Below are 17,007 nucleotides of genomic sequence, written 5' to 3'. Positions count from 1 at the left end.
TAAAACTAAAAAAAATAGTGCCCTCCTTCACGGAATTTTCGGCGATTCCGTGATGCCACCACAGATTCGGAGGTTAATTAAGTCCGTGAACATTACACGGAATTCTGTGAGATCAGGTTGCCTCGAGAGACCGGTCTCTTCCCCCGTGCATGCACACTGGTGTCCTCGTGGGTCCAGGAAGGGAGCGTAGAGGGACTTTCACGCCACCAGAGTCGTGAGCTGCCGAACCCGCGGTCTGGATGAAAGCCGCACCAGTGGACGGTCGTCGGGCCAGGATGCCGGGCCGAACAAGTCCCGCCGGACTCCGCGGAAGAAGAGGAAGAGCCGCCGCTAGGATGAAGCCGCCGCCCCTCGCACCCCGGACCCGAGCGGGAGCACGTGCGGCCGCTGGACTCCGCCCCTTACCTGGACCCTCCCTTCCAGAACACTGCCCTCCTTCACAAGCCCCGCAGCACAACGAGGACACCAGACCCCCTGTTTATTTTGGACACTTTTTCCCCCTTGGACACTTTATTTTATTGTTTTTGTTTAATAAAAGCCTCTCCAAGGCCTGACGCCACACCCATTGTCATTGGCTCCTCCCGTCACAAGATATAAATATACTGTATTTAATACTGTATATAAACAACATTTTTCTTAAATATATACATGCTTGTGTTTGTATTTATATATACATAGTGTACACACATATATTTTGTAAACAAAAACTTTTTTGGATGCGATTTGACAGCATAGTATATATAAAAATCCGCTAAAATTTTATGTAAAGCGATTGTAGCACACTTTTAAGCAATGCAATTATAAAACACTTCTGGTATTTTATCTGGCTATGCTTAAATCAATTAAAGTGTTAGTGCTATAGCATTATTATTACAATTAGCATATTTATATTAAGTTGGAAAATGTACTTATAACTATTACATTACTAATATATTTTAAAGGGGTCATATGATGCAATTTCTTGTTTTCCTTTTCTTTAGTGTGTTATGTAGCTGTTTGTGCATGTATAAGATCTGCAGAGTTACAAAGCTCAAAGTCTCCCACAAAATTATTTATTCTATCTAAAAGAGAAGGCTGATCCAGACGGCTCATTCAAACATGCCCCCACATGTCTATGTCACGATGTGGAAATATTTGCATAATGCCGCCCAAATGTGCACGCAAAGAAAGAAGTTTCAGTGGTTTCAGTAACTGCAGTAGTGTTGATGCAGCCATGTAAGGGAGATGCTGTGTGTTTCTATACCAAAGCAAAAGCACTTTATTTGGCATTCCGAAAGTAGATGCAATTAGGAATCATTGTTAAGGTTTGTTTACAACAGAACAGCACAACCCAAATGTTCGAATTTGTGCAACGCATTTTATGGACGATAGTTTTGTGAACCTAGGAGAGTATAAGGCTGGCTGTGAACAAAGGCTAGTTCTAAAAAAAAAAAAGGGTCAATTTCGACTTTGCTATGACAATCTGGTGCTTCTAAATCAGTGACTGTAAGTATGTTTTATTATTAGTTTAAGTATTTGCTAATGACTATTCAAATGCGGAGTTTTGCACAGCGTAAAGTAACGTGTCGTGTGTGTGTGTATGTGTGTGAGGGGAGCAGGGTCACGTCACAGTGGAGTGAACAGCCTGTCGGAAATCATAGCATGTCGGCTGTCTTAACCGCGGCGTGTGTACTGCATCATCACTGTGTCTGTCACGCGACTCTGTTGTCCTTTCGGGCTTGAACTGATGGTAAAACTAACAACATTATTGATATTTACTTTGAAAGCTGAAGCCCGTGATTATGGTAAGGGGCGTTACATTTCCGACGTGTGCTTGTGGTGTTCGGCCAATCACAATGCACTGGGTCAGCTGGCCAATCAGAGCAAACTGCACTTGTCGGAAGGAGGGGCTTTGTTGAAAACGACGCGTTTGAGATAGGTGGGGCATAGAGGACCTACAGTTAATGTACAGTATTATACAGAAAAATAATGTGTTTTTTGAACATTAAAGCATGTCAACATATTCTGTTACACCAAATACACAAAATAACGATCTTTAAAATAGTATCATATGACCCGTTTAAATAAAATGAATTGTATTTAAACTTAACTATATAAAAGTGTACAAACAAAGAATTGTTTTTTGCAATGCAAACTTTTAAGCAATGCAATTATAAAACACTTCTGGTACTTTATCTGACAACACTTAAAAGTGTTGATGCTAATAACTATTAAGACTTATAACTATTACATTACCAATATATTTTAAATAATATCAATTTAATTTAATTTTAGGATAACTATATAAAAGTGTACTAACACTGAACTAATGTTTAAATCATTGTAAGCACACTTTTAAGAATTACATTAATAAAAGTCCTCTGTATATTTTTGTGGTAGCATACTTTATTTCAATGCACTAAAAATGAATTTAAAGATGGGGTACTCATTTTTTCAAAAACACTTTAGAAAACTGAGTTGGGACCAGTACCAAAACAAACTTGTAGCCAATCAGCAGTAAGGGGCGTGTCTACTCATAATGCTGAGGAGAGAGTACTCAGTGCACATGACGGACATTAGCCGAGCGATGAAAGAAAGAGATGGCGGATAAAAAAAACAAGAGAGGAAAACGTCTGTGGAACTAAAGAAGGCTTACATCGTGTCTATACCGGACGCAACAGTTGTCCTGTCTACACTAGACGCAACAAAGCGACCGTTGAAAATCATTTGAAATTTGTATCAATATGTCATAAATAGAATGCGGCAGCAGTTTACTGTCGGGGATTTTTTGCTTTGTTTCACAGAACTAATTGTTGCCGTACTTATGTGTGGGGCGAGACCCTTTAGGGGTATGGGCGTGTTTGTTTTGGTGATTTCTAGAGATGCACTGATTGCAATTTTCTTGTCCGATTCTGATTTCTGTTTTTTTTTTGTAAGTGTGACCTGCTGATACCGATTTTTGCCGATTCCGATTTTCTTTCTAAAAACACTATAATTGACAGCATATACAAACAAAAATCTATACTTTTTTAATGCAAAAAATTGTTTACGTAATAAAAATTATTAAACATTACAATTCCCCCAATCTGAACAAAGTTACAGATGTTCTCTCACTTAAACAACTCTCAAAATAAAGTGGTCTGTGACTAGAAAAAAGGTAGAAATAACAATTAACTGAAAAGGAGTTGCTGTACTATTTAACAAAACGGATGTCATTTCCCACTGTTTCTTAAATTGTCATTTTTAACTAACCTTATTAAATGTCATCTTTCACATCAAATTCTTACATTGTTTTTAATTAATTCAGTTAGAATAATAAGAAACTGTAGATCGGTTACCGTTCAAATGAAATCAGTATCAACAAACTCCATCTTTCCACTGCAGCAAACACAGAAGCTGTACCTGAAGTGGCATTAGATGTATTTACACAGACTTTTTGATGAAGCTGAGGTGCCATAAATGCATTTACACCGCAAACTTTCGAATGCATAAAGAATTTAAGTATTTAAGTATATATTTAAGTGTTTTTTATTACAACCCGAATTCCGGAAATGTTGGGAATTTTTTTTATTTGAATAAAATGAAAACTAAAAGACTTTCAAATCATATTGGCCAATATTTTGTTCACAATAGAACATAGATAACAAATGTTCACACTGAGAACTTTTACTATTTTATGCACCAGTGTTAATTTTGGCAGGAATTTTTGATTTAGTCTTAGTCTTTAAGACTATTAAGCATTTTCGTCTCAATATAGTCACATTTTAGTCATTTGAGTCTTTCATATTTTTGGTCTAGTTTTAGTAGACGAAACGTCATTGCATTTTTTGTCAACTTTTAGTCATTACTTTTAGTCAAACTGCAGTTACCAGCATTTATTTTGGTAGCCATTTTATATGTAGTCTTCAAACAAAAAATAGTTATTAATTCTTCTTTCTTTAAATCAATAAGCTTATGAGAAATTTGAATCAAGGATTCAATTTGGAAAAACTGGAATAAATATTCCAGAGATACAAATTAAACTCATTTTTCAGATACAGTAGGTTTACTTAAGTATACATTTATTTAACATCTTTTGTTGGTTAACATTGATGACACAGATAATTAGGAATGCTGTCCATTTAAGACGGATGCATGTAATACTTACTGACACACATTCAGTTTTCACCCACCTGTTAACGCTCACTTAAGCCATAACCAACTGTATTTACGTGAGATACTTTACACAATAGACATTTGGACTGCTGTGTGTGTATTTGAGCGCTGAGAACTGATCGCGCGCTGTATGAGAACTGAAGAAGTGGAGCATGTGCGAGAGAGCACTTCTATCAGCGCGATTCCGCCTATCCCGCCTTCACTAACTTTAAGTTAAACAACAACGAATTGTGACTCCCGGGAAAAACGGGACGTCTGGTCACCCAATCCCAACCCCTTAAGGTGTTGAGGCCATTGTTTCAGATCGCTAGTTCGCGTTTTTGGTAGCCTATCCGTCCACTGCGGCTGCCATGAGACTAGATATGCAAACGCCCCTCATCTGATTGTAATCCAATGACAGGGACGCACATTTTGAAAGACAAGACAGTTAACTTAGCCTATAGGATGTATTTTGAATGTCTGGTAGTCCTCAAATAACATTCTAGTCCCGTCTCGTCTTGTTAACGAAGACCTGGCATAAATTTCGTCATAGTTTTTATCATCAGATATTAATTTTAGCTCGTCAACAATTAGCTCGTCTTAGTCACAGAAAAAAGGTTTGTTAACGAATATTTTTCATCGATGCCTGCTACAGGTCTCAAAATAGTTGGGATGGAGGCATGTTTACCAGTTTGAAGATGTCTGGGCATCGAGGTTATGAGTTTTTGGAGTTTTGGTGTTGGAATTTGGTCCCATTCTTGGCTGATATAGATTTCCAGCTGCTGAAGAGTTTGTGGTCGTCTTTGATGTATTTTTCGTTTAATGATGTGCCAAATGTTCTCTATAGGTGAAAGATCTGGACTGCAGGCAGGCCAATTCAGCACCCGGACTCTTCTCTTGGATATTATGTATCGGATCATCCAATGCTGCCGTGATGAACTTCATGCTAGTTGGATCAGCCTGTAAATTGAGTTTTTTACATTGATTTTTGGTGTGATTTTGAATCCAGCTCTCAGTGTGTCGATGATTTTGGTTTCCATTGGCTGTTGTTACATGTAGACTGTATATAAATAAAGATTTTTAAATTGCATATTTCATTCATTGTGATCCAATGTGTGATTTAAGTGTTCCCTTAATTTTGTTTTAGCAGTGTATTTGCAGGCACAAATACATATATGAACATGAATATGATCAGCATGCTTCTGAACACTAAATACAGTATTGTTCAAAATAATAGCAGTACAATGTGACTAACCAGAATAATCAAGGTTTTTAGTATATTTTTTATTGCTACGTGGCAAACAAGTTACCAGTAGGTGCAGTAGATTCTCAGAAAACAAACAAGACCCAGCATGCATGATATGCACGCTCTTAAGGCTGTGCAATTGGGCAATTAGTTGGGTGTGTTCAAAAAAATAGCAGTGTCTGCCTTTGACTGTACAAACTCAAAACTATTTTGTACAAACGTTTTTGTTTCTAGGATTTAGCAATCCTGTGAATCACTAAACTAATATTTAGTTGTATGACCACAGTTTTTTAAAACTGCTTCACATCTGTGTGGCATGGAGTCAACCAACTTGTGGCACCTCTCAGCTGTTATTCCACTCCATGATTCTTTAACAACATTCCACAATTCATTCACATTTCTTGGTTTTGCTTCAGAAACAGCATTTTTGATGTTGGTTTGGAACCAAGACTTTGCTCGTTTACTAGTGTGTTTGGGGTCATTGTCTTGTTGAAACAACCATTTCAAGGGCATGTCCTCTTCAGCATAGGGCAACATGACACCTTCAAGTATTTTAACATATGCAAACTGATCCATGATCCCTGGTATGCGATAAATAGGCCCAACACCATAGTAGGAGAAACATGCCCATATCATAATGCTTGCACCACCATGCTTCACTGTCTTCACTGTGTACTGTGGCTTGAATTCAGAGTTTGGGGGTCGTCTCACAAACTGCCTGTGGCCCTTGGACCCAAAAAGAACAATTTTACTCTCATCAGTCCACAAAATGTTCCTCCATTTCTCTTTAGGCCAGTTGATGTGTTCTTTGGCAAATTGTAACCTCTTCTGCACATGCCTTTTTTAACAGAGGGACTTTATGGGGATTCTTGAAAATAGATTAGCTTCACACAGACGTCTTCTAACTGTCACAGTACTTACAGGTAACTCCAGACTGTCTTTGATCATCCTGGAGGTGATCATTGGCTGCGCCTTTGCCATTCTGGTTATTCTTCGATCCATTTTGATGGTTGTCTTCCGTTTTCTTCCACGTTTCTCTGGTTTTGCTCTCCATTTTAAGGCATTGGAGATCATTTTAGCTGAACAGCCTATAAGTTTTTGCACCTCTTTATAGGTTTTCCCCTCTCCAATCAACTTTCTAATCAAAGTACGCTGTTCTTCTGAACAATGTCTTGAACGACCCATTTTTCTCAAGTCAAGTCACCATTATTTATATAGCGCTTTTACAATACAGATTGTGTCAAAGCACTTAACAGTATCAAATTGGAGGATAGAGTGTCAGTAATGTATAATGATAAGATTAAACACTCAATTTTCAGTTAAAGGCATTTAATTATTGAATTCAGAGATGTCATTGTCTAGCTCAGTGTAGTTTAAATAGTATCTGTGCAATCAAATCGGCGATAATCGCTAGAAATTAAGTGTCCCCAACTGAGCAAGCCAGAGGCGACAGCGGCAAGGAACCAAAACTCCCTCTGTGACAGAATGGAGAAAAAAAAAACCTTGGGAGAAACCAGGCTCAGTCGGGGGGCCAGTTCTCCTCTGACCAGACGAAACCCGCAGTTCAAAAGTTTCTATTTCTATTTTAATTTTGTTGCAATTTCTAACAATAGTAGTATTATGTAGTTAGGTATTTTATTATATTTTAGTTATTTTGTTATTTTTGGTTGATATATCTGGGGATATATCTCTGGGGGTCATCCGGGCGTCCTGGTCTCCGCCAACGATCAGGGCCGCAGACATCACCTCCCGGCGCCGACCCATCACCTCCCGGCGAGTTTTTAATGCTTTTCTGTTGGATAGGGTACTTTCCCGCCAAGCTAAACGAAATACCTCTAATTTAGTTTTCCTCCAGCTGCGCTCCATTTTCCGGGCTGCATTCTTTAGGGCGCGAGTGTGCTCATTATACCACGGTGTTGGACTCTTATCCTTAATCTTCCTTAAGCGTAAAGGAGCAACCGCATCTAAAGTGCTAGAAAAGAGAGAGTCCATAGTTCCTGTTACATCAAGTTGTTCTGAGCTATTGGATATGCTGAGGAACTGAGATAAGTCAGGAAGATTATTTATAAAGCAGTCTTTTGTGGTAGAGGTAATGGTTCTACCATATTTGTAACAAGAAGTTGGCTTTACAGCTTTAGCTATATGGAATATACAGTAGACTAGATAATGATCTGAGATATCATCGCTCTGCTGCAAAATTTCAACGCCACTGACATCAATTCCATGTGACAGTATTAAATCTAGAGTATGATTTCAACAATGAGTAGGTCCTGACACGTGTTGTTTAACACCAATTGAGTTTAGAATGTCTATAAATGCTGATCCCAACGAATCTCTTGTCATTATCAACATGGATATTAAAATCACCAACGATTAGGACTTTATCTGCAGTCAGCACTAACTCCGATAGAAGATCAGAAAATCCTTTAATAAAGTCTGTATGGTGCCCTGGTGGCCTGTATACAGTAGCCAGTACAAACATCACAGGGGATTTATCATTAACACTTGTTTCTTTGGATAACGTTATATGAAGCACCATTACTTCGAACGAATTATACTTGAAACCCAACCTCTGAGAGATACTGAAAATATTTCTATAAATTGTAGCAACACCTCCCCCTTTACCTTTTGGACGCGGTTCATGTTCGTAACAGTAATCTTGGGGTGTAGACTCGTTTAAAGTAATGTAATCATCTTGTTTTAGCCAGGTTTCTGTCAGACAAAGCACATCTAGTTTATGGTCAGTGAACATATCATTTACAAAAAGTGCTTTTGAAGAAAGGGATCTAATATTTAATAAGCCAATCTTTATCATGTGTTTATCTGTATTATATCGTTTTTTTATTTGTTGAACATCAATTAAACTGTTACTATTACTTTGGTTTGGATGTTTTCTGTATTTTCTAGTTCGGGGAACAGACACAGTCTCTATAGAGTGATATCTAGGTGAAAAAGTTTATATGTGCTGAGAGTTAACTGACTTTGGTGGCGTGAGGCGGCTAACAGACGATCGGTTTAGCCAGTCTGTCTGCTTCCTGACCTGGGCTCCAGTTAGTCAAGTACAAACTCTAAGACTATGTGCCATATTTCTAGAGAGAAGAGCGGCACCACCCCAGGAGGGATGAACACCATCTCTTTTCAACAGGTCAGGTCTGCCCCAAAAATTCTTCCAATTGTCTATAAAGCCTATAGACATTGTCTTGAAAGCCTTCTCAGGCTTTCAAATGCATGTTTAGCAAGCGCTGGCTTCATCCTTAAATAGGGGCCACCTGATTCACACCTGTTTCTTCACAAAATTGATGACCTCAGTGATTGAATGCCACACTGCTATTTTTTTGAACACACCCCTTTCAACTAATTCAACTAATTTCCCAATTGCACAGCCTTAAGAGGGTCCATATCATGAATGCTGGGTCTTGTTTGTTTTCTGAGAATCTACTGCACCTACTGGTAACTTGTTTGCCACGTAGCAATAAAAAATATACTAAAAACCTTGATTATTCTGGTTAGTCACATTGTACTGCTATTATTTTGAACAATACTGTATTTCTCAGATTTCCAATCTCTCCCATTCATTTTCAATGGAATGTCATTTTTGACCAATAAAGCTAAGATCAATAAGGCCTAGAATCAGTCAGTATGTTTGTAAATTTGCATTTTATTATTATTTTTTTTTTTTTATGTAATTTTGATATGTGTTATTGATATATGTTATTCTTGATAAAAAACCAATCAACATTCAGTCAAAAAAAAAAATAAAAAATAAAAATAAACCTGACTGCCTCTATTAGAAATCTTATAATGGGCCGTGGCTGGATCTTCCATCAGGACAATAATCTAAAACAAACATCAAAATCAACACAAAAATGGGTCACTGATCAAAAGGATAAACAATGCAGATTTATTTTCACAGCCGCCTTTGCTCATATTTACCAAGGGTGCCAATATTAGTGGAGGGCACTGTGTATATGTATGAAAGCCTTTTATATAGAGCTATGCATGAATACAGAGTTTTTCTTTACTCCCATCAGAGGGCACTACTCTACTTTAAAAAATCTGATTAAATACCTAGTCTCAATTTTAACTTGAAATATTGCATTAACTGAAAAAAGGAAAAATGTATTATTTTCAATGGGAAAAAACATCATAATTATTGCATAAATATTAATTAGTACCATAAAATTCTTTCAAAAAGAAAAAGGGTAACACTTTATAATAACTTTAATAAATCATTAACAATCATTGTGTAATGTTTAATAGATCATTAGTTAATATAAGAATAATTTGATGATGTGCTTGTTAAGGTGTACTAATAAACATTACCTAATGATCCAACAGATAATTACATGTAAAATAAAATGCTACATCATGTAATACATATGTCATTAAACATTTAATTCATATGATCATGCACTTCTTGAAAATTTACAAATGATTTTAGCAGATGTTATATAATGGTTAAAAACTTTTGTTAATGCACAACACTTTTGCTGCTTATTGAGGTGTGATATGGATAAGGTTAGGAATAGGTTTGGTGTTATGGGTAGGTTAGGTTTAATGGTTGGTTAAGGGGTCAACAGTGTACTGGGGTCAGTTTGATTGCTATAAGGGAATACGGTTTAATCTGTTTATATTACACCATTTTGAAAAATTAAGCATTTTCTTGAAAAATGTATCTGTTGTCTCCTGCTGATGCATGATTCAAGGAATATCCTGTAAATGTAAATATCCTGTTTAATGATATGTGCAGAGGCGGACAAAGTACACAACTTCATTACTTGAGTGAAAGTACAGATACCACTGGTCAAATACTACTCCACTACAAGTGAAAGTTGTGAAGACAGATTTTTACTTAAGTAAAAGTACGGAAGTACATGTTTTTAAAAGTACTTAAGTATCAAAAGTAAAAAGTAAATGCATTGTTTTATTGTCGCATTGTTGTATACTTATGCCACTAATGCAACCTACTGAATACACTCATTAGCTTGTATTATCTTTGGATTTAAGAGCTTTTATCTTACCAAACCTATAGAAATTGAACAACTGAATGAAGAAAATCATCTTTATTATTTTTTATTTATTTAACACTCCTACAACTACATTGAACTCATTTTAATACTTGTTTAAAAGTTACACAGTTCTTTTTCAAAGAGATATTGAAGTCTATGATATGGTTCATTTTAGGCAACAAAGCAAACATTGAAAAGAAAACAAACCTTTAGTCTCTTCAGAAAACTGGATCATACTCTCTCAGTATGGCCACGGGTGTGAAGGTTGCACCAAATAACCATCTTTTTGAATTTTGCCATCAACTGATCAGTGTTCATAAAATGCTCAGAAATCAGTGAACTTCACAACATGTGGCTAGGTTTGGGTATTATTTGAATTTTATCCACTCTGTTTCTGATTCTGCTAATTGATTTCAGTTCTTATTGATTCCCAGTTTAGATTCCAAAGTTTTAATTTAGCCTACTTTTTGATCATTTGTTTGCACAAAAAAAAAAAAAAAAATTATATATGTATATGTATTTATGTCCAGTGTTTTGACAATAAAATAATGTTCAGATTTATATACTTCCCTGACCAGTTTTTAGCAGCAATTTACCAGTAGGCCTAAGTTTTATATATATATTTTACTGCAAATACCATAGTTATAGTTACTATAGTAAAAACATGGTTAATTTTCCAAAGGGCTTTAATGAGTTAACACATGCCTTTTTAGAGCGCTTTTAGCTGTGCAGTAGCGCGGACATTTACATTAGTTTAGTGGGGAAGATCCCGAGGTTGCCAGATTTGCGTAAAACAAATCAGCTAAATGTCCATTCAAAGCTAGGCGGAAAACTGCAGGCTTAGAAATACTGTAACACTTGGCAACACAGGAAGGTCCTGGCAGATCGGAGGCCGGATTTTTGCAGAAAAAAAAGGGTTCAGTGAATCTGAAAATGCACACACTGTAAAAACTGCTAAATATAACGACTTTCTACTTGGGGACCTTAATATAAATGTAGTTGAGTAAAAAGTACGATATCTGTCTTTCAAATGTAGTGAAGTTAAAGTCGCAAGTTTCCAGAAAAAAATAATACTCAAGTAAAGTACAGATACGCAAAAAGTGTACTTAAGTACAATACTCAAGTAAATTTACTTTGTTACTGTCCACCTCTGGATATGGGTTAAGGAATTATCCAGAATTAATTAATATACTAATTAGGGATGTCCAGAGCTGATTTTTAATGTACTTGAACTGTGCACCAAACACCTAAGAATATACAAGTATCAGATTGAGACTCGGTATCTGAAGATACTCAATATTCAATGACTCGGATTGAATCGGGGGCACAAAAAAACCTGATTGGGACATCACTAATACTAATATACAGGTGCATCTCAATCAATTAGAATGTCGTGGAAAAGTTAATTTATTTCAGTAATTCAACTCAAATTGTGAAACTTGTGTATTAAATAAATTCAGTGCACACAGACTGAAGTAGTTTGTCTTTGGTTCTTTTAATTGTGATGATTTTGGCTCACATTTAACAAAAACCCACTAATTCACTATCTCAACAAATTAGAATACTTCATAAGACCAATAAAAAAAAACATTTTTAGTGAATTGTTGGCCTTCTGGAAAGTATGTGTATTTACTGTATATGTACTCAATACTTGGCAGGGGCTCCTTTTGCTTTAATTACTGCCTCAATTTGGCGTGGCATGGAGGTGATCAGTTTGTGGCACTGCTGAGGTGGTATGGAAGCCCAGGTTTCTTTGACAGTGGCCTTCAGCTCATCTGTATTGTTGGGTCTGGTGTCTCTCATCTTCCTCTTGACAATACCCCATAGATTCTCTATGGGGTTCAGGTCAGGCGAGTTTGCTGGCCAGTCAAGCACACCAACACCATGGTCACTGAACCAGCTTTCGGTACCTTTGGCAGTGTGGGCAGGTGCCAAGTCCTGCTGGAAAAGGAAATCAGCATCTCCACAAAGCTTGTCAGCAGAAGGAAGCATGAAGTGCTCTAAAATCTCCTGGTAGATGGCTGCGTTGACTGTGGACTTCAGAAAACACGGTGGACCAACACCAGCAGATGACATGGCAGCCCAAATCATCACAGACTGTGTAAACTTCACACTGGACTTCAAGAAACATGGATTCTGTGCCTCTCCACTCTTCCTCCAGACTCTGGGACCTTGATTTCCAAATGAAATGCAAAATTTACTTTCATCTGAAAAGAGGACTTTGGACCACTGAGCAACAGTCAGTTCTTTTTCTCCACAGCCCAGGTAAGACGCTTCTGTCGTTGTCTCTGCTTCAGAAGTGGCTTGGCAGCCCTTTTCCTGAAGACGTCTGAGCGTGGTGACTCTTGATGCACTACTCCAGCTTCAGTTGACTCCTTGTGAAGCTCTCACAAGTGTTTGAATCAGCTTTGTTTGACAGTATTCTCAAGCTTGCAGTCATCCCTGTTGCTTGTGCACCTTTTCCTACCCAAATTATTCCTTCCAGTCAACTTTGCATTTAATATGCTTTGATACAGCACTCTGTAAACAGCCACACCTATCAGTAATGACCTTCTGTGACTTAACCTCTTTGTGGAGGGCGTCAATGTTCGTCTTCTGGATCATTGCCAAGTCAGCAGTCTTCTCTATTATTGTGGTTTCAAAGAACAAGACATACCCGGAGTTTATACTGTGGGGATGGTCATTTATTGAAACTGAAATGTAAATATTCTAATATTTTGAGATACAGATTTTTGACTTTCATGAGCTGTAAGCTCTAATCATCAATTAAAACAAAAAGCTTTTGAAATGTTTTACTTTACATGCAATGAATCTAAAATATATGAAAGTTTCACATTTTGAAATAACTTACAAGAAAAAAAATGAACTTTCACGACATTCTAATTTATTGAGATGGACCTGTAAGTGCTGAGACAATAAAAACATGTTTTGTTAGGGGTCATCGGATGCCCATTTTGCACAAGTTGATATGATTCTTTAGGGTCTTAATTAAAAGCCTATTACATACTTTCTCAAGGGTAGTGTAAGAAACACCTTTTTTACCCTGTCAAAACCAGCTCTGTTTTCAGCAAGCTGTTTTTTGGTCCATGTTGCTTTAAATGCTAATGACTCTGCTGACCCCGCCCCTCTCTTCTGTGGGGTGACGAGCAGTACTGTTTACCATAGACATACATATCTATACTGTTTACTTTAGCTGCAAAACTGGCTAACTAGCATAGACTCATTTAGGCAGATCGGGATCATAGCATTCCCTTCAAAGCGAAAGTAATGTTAATCCTCTGAGTCTTCAGCGGCTCAGATGTCGGGAGTAAATGACGACTGCTATATTCATTATTACATCCAACAACAAAACACCTCAATCGCTTAATCTGAGACATCTTGTCTTCCCCTGCACCGGAGTTGACACAATGGCAGTCGGACTGTTTACAGCTTCGTCATTTCACTCAGCTCACTCAGGTGAACAATATTCTTGTTTTCTGTTTGAAATAAGATTATTTTGCTTAATAAAATCAACAATCTGTGATTTGTTAATTCTCTTTAACTTTCATTTAATTGACAAAAGTACAAAGAAAAGATTTCCAAAGTTTTCACTGACCAACATAAATGTATTTTGTAAATATAAACAAATTTTGTTTTTGACGGCAGCAACACATTCCAAAAAAATTGGGACAGAGGCAAAATAAAAGTAAAAAGGTTATAGAATATCCACGTTAAACAGTTCACAGTAAGCAGATGAATTGGTAATGGGTCAAGATATCATGTTTGGGTATAAAAGGAGCATCTCAGTCTTTGCTAGTGTGGCAGAGTCATATAGGTCTAACAGACCCCAAAAATCACAATTAATTTAATCCGACTACACCACCCTGGTGGAGCGCCAGGGAAATACTCCCAGTAAGGACACAGGTACATTTTACCAATTGAAGGCAAGGAAATAAGATACTGTATATTGAGATGTGAGTGTCAATACAAAAATACACTTTATTATAAGAACATCAATAATATTCTCTCTCCCCAGAAACACACCACCAGATTATTAAAATAACTCCAGGGCCAGGCTTAGTGGGAACAGGGCAGGCCAGGTGCAACTCGGGAGGTCGTCCAAACCCACCTAAATTCACACCACATCAAACACCTCACACACACACAGTAAAGCAAATTGTACCAACACACACACACACACACACACACACACAGCACCCTGTGAGACACACCATGGAAGGAAAGTGACTAGCCTCCCCTGCTCCACACAGAGTCCTCACTGGCTCCTGGAGACAGAAATGAAAAACCATTAACCAAAAATTACAAAAAAAAAAAAAAAAAAAAGAATTACAAAGAATGAAAAATAATCAGACTAAATTTACAGACACTAGTTGTAGGGACTCCAGTACGCCAGCCTCCTAAGGGCACGAAATGCAGCAAGAGCAAAATCACAGTGCCTGAATGACACCAGAATTACAAAACAATAAATGAAGTAAAGAATGTGAATTCTTTACGATGACGTAGTACAATGCATGGCACGAAAATATAAATGAACAATTATAAAGCTGCAGAACAACCACAAATAGCACAAAAAAAAAAAAAAAAAAAAAGGAAAAACCACAGCGCAATGCGCAAATAAAATTATACAAAAAAAACCAAAATCAAAATAAAACAGATAGATGGCCTAGCAAAAGCACAAAGACCGGCCCAAACGCCCCGCCAAACAGCGAAGCCGTAAGCAATGATGTACAACAGGTCCGTACTCAAAACAAAAAATGCCCGTAAGCAAAACAGCAGCGGCGTCACATGTAGTATCTTCAACGAGAGATCAACTTAGAGACGGTGATGTTCCATTCCCCCTTTTACCTTTAACAAAAACAAATGTTAAACTAAATCTACTAAGTCCCGTTTGCAGGAAAGAGAAACAAAACGTACTTACGGTTAGGGTTGCACGGAGACCAGCGCAAAGCTATATGGTTACGCCAACAAGTGTCGTGACTCAACGTACCAGATAGCATTCACACATCCGCTTGTGTCACCATTACTGAGAGCAACACAAAATAAATGCCAGCATCACAAGCAACCGAAAAATGTAATATGAGCACAAAACATACCTGTAAGCGAACTCCGCCACACACTTGCCGCAATATCGATGCCACCAGCCCTACTCTAAAATCAGACTATAAATAGCGCGGATTAGCTTCGCTCCATTCACAGCAATAGTCAATTAGGTCTTAACCTACCTGAACGCAGTGAGGAGCGGAAAGGGGCACGCCAGGAAGAGGAGAGCTCAGAATCAACCAGACACCACACTACCCCTCAAAATAAGAGTCCTTAAGTAGTAGGGCTGCTTACATCTCATTGGTCCACCAATCAGATCCAAACCGGGCCAAAAGCAGATAACACACTTACCCTGCTACACTAGCAAAGCTGGATCATGGCTCATGACTTTGTGCCAAATTTCATAAGAGAAGTGTCGAGCAAATCAAAAATCACATTTCACAATGCAAAATTGTAAAGAATTTAGGTCTTTCGCCAACCACCACATGTAATATTGTGAAAAGATTCAGGGAATCCAGAGAAATCACAGTACATATACAGCAAGGCAGGAAACCTCAGTTGAATGTGCTTGACCTTTGAGCCCTCAGATGGCATTGCATAAGAAACCATCATACTGCGGACTATTTACCACAGTCTGCTGCTGCATCAGGAAATGCAACTTATCTGTTACTCTAGGAGAAGGCTTTGGAAATCTTTTCTTTGTACTTTTGTCAATTAAATAAAAGTTAAAGAGTATTAACAAATCACAGATTCTTTATTTTATTTCATTTTACAAATCGTCCCAACTTCTCTGGAATTGGGGTTGTACTTCAATTAGGGATGATCCCTAATAGTCGAATAAACCGTTAGTTGATGAGAAGAGGCTTAGTCGACCAAAGTTTTATTAGTTGCTTATTCGCAGAAAAAAAATTCCATTCGAATTCATGCAGTCCGTGACAGACAGATCATTAACGGCTAGTCTATGGTAATACAGTATATAGGGCAAGACATCGAAACGCTCACCTATCGTTCATCCACCACAAATTATGTTTTATTAACAAAGTTCGGGAGGAGCACGTTCAGATAATTAACCTAATTAACACGAGAGGAGCACAATCAGTAATCAACCCAGTTAACAAGATAAGAGGTATGTATACAGTATATACACAGCAAACTCACCTCTGTTCCTTGACAGTTTTCCAGCATTCCTCCGCCACCCCTTCTCGCACTTACATCTATTCCTGTCCTAACCTGTAGGGGGGGTACTCAGGGTTCGGGCCAAAGTTCCGAGCACGGAGCCCTCCCCTCGGACAGCACGCCAAATACGCATAAAATTTATTCTATTTATTATACTGTATGTAAGTGTGAACTCGTGAAATATGGCTTAACATCTGAAAAATGTATGTAGTAGCAACTTTACATGACCACTCAATATAATGTTAATCTAGAAAAATGTGCGCTCAAGTGAACAGTAGCGCTCTCACTGCATGACAGATGGAGGGCACCGGTGTGGTCACATGCTCTTAAAACACTAGTCATTTTTGGTCATACAGATAAAAGTAATACATTTTTCAAACCTAAGACTCTACGTTTATTTGTGTGCACTCACAATAACCTCAT

At 37.7% G+C, this 17,007-nt stretch overlaps 1 long non-coding RNA gene across 1 annotated transcript; it reads right to left on the bottom strand.

Moving 5' to 3' along the window:
• Positions 1-14,011: 14,011 nt before the first annotated feature.
• LOC131537864 (uncharacterized) lies at positions 14,012-15,649 on the bottom strand. Its single transcript, XR_009270415.1, has 4 exons — positions 15,591-15,649; positions 15,462-15,527; positions 15,287-15,391; positions 14,012-15,213 (listed from the first exon to the last, which is right to left on the bottom strand). It is a non-coding gene; the product is annotated as an uncharacterized LOC131537864 (long non-coding RNA).
• Positions 15,650-17,007: the final 1,358 nt, after the last annotated feature.

The sequence above is a fragment of the Onychostoma macrolepis genome, chromosome 03 (assembly GCF_012432095.1).
Source record: "Onychostoma macrolepis isolate SWU-2019 chromosome 03, ASM1243209v1, whole genome shotgun sequence".
NCBI lineage: Eukaryota > Metazoa > Chordata > Actinopteri > Cypriniformes > Cyprinidae > Onychostoma > Onychostoma macrolepis.
This window is presented reverse-complemented; position numbering and strand designations above follow the sequence as displayed.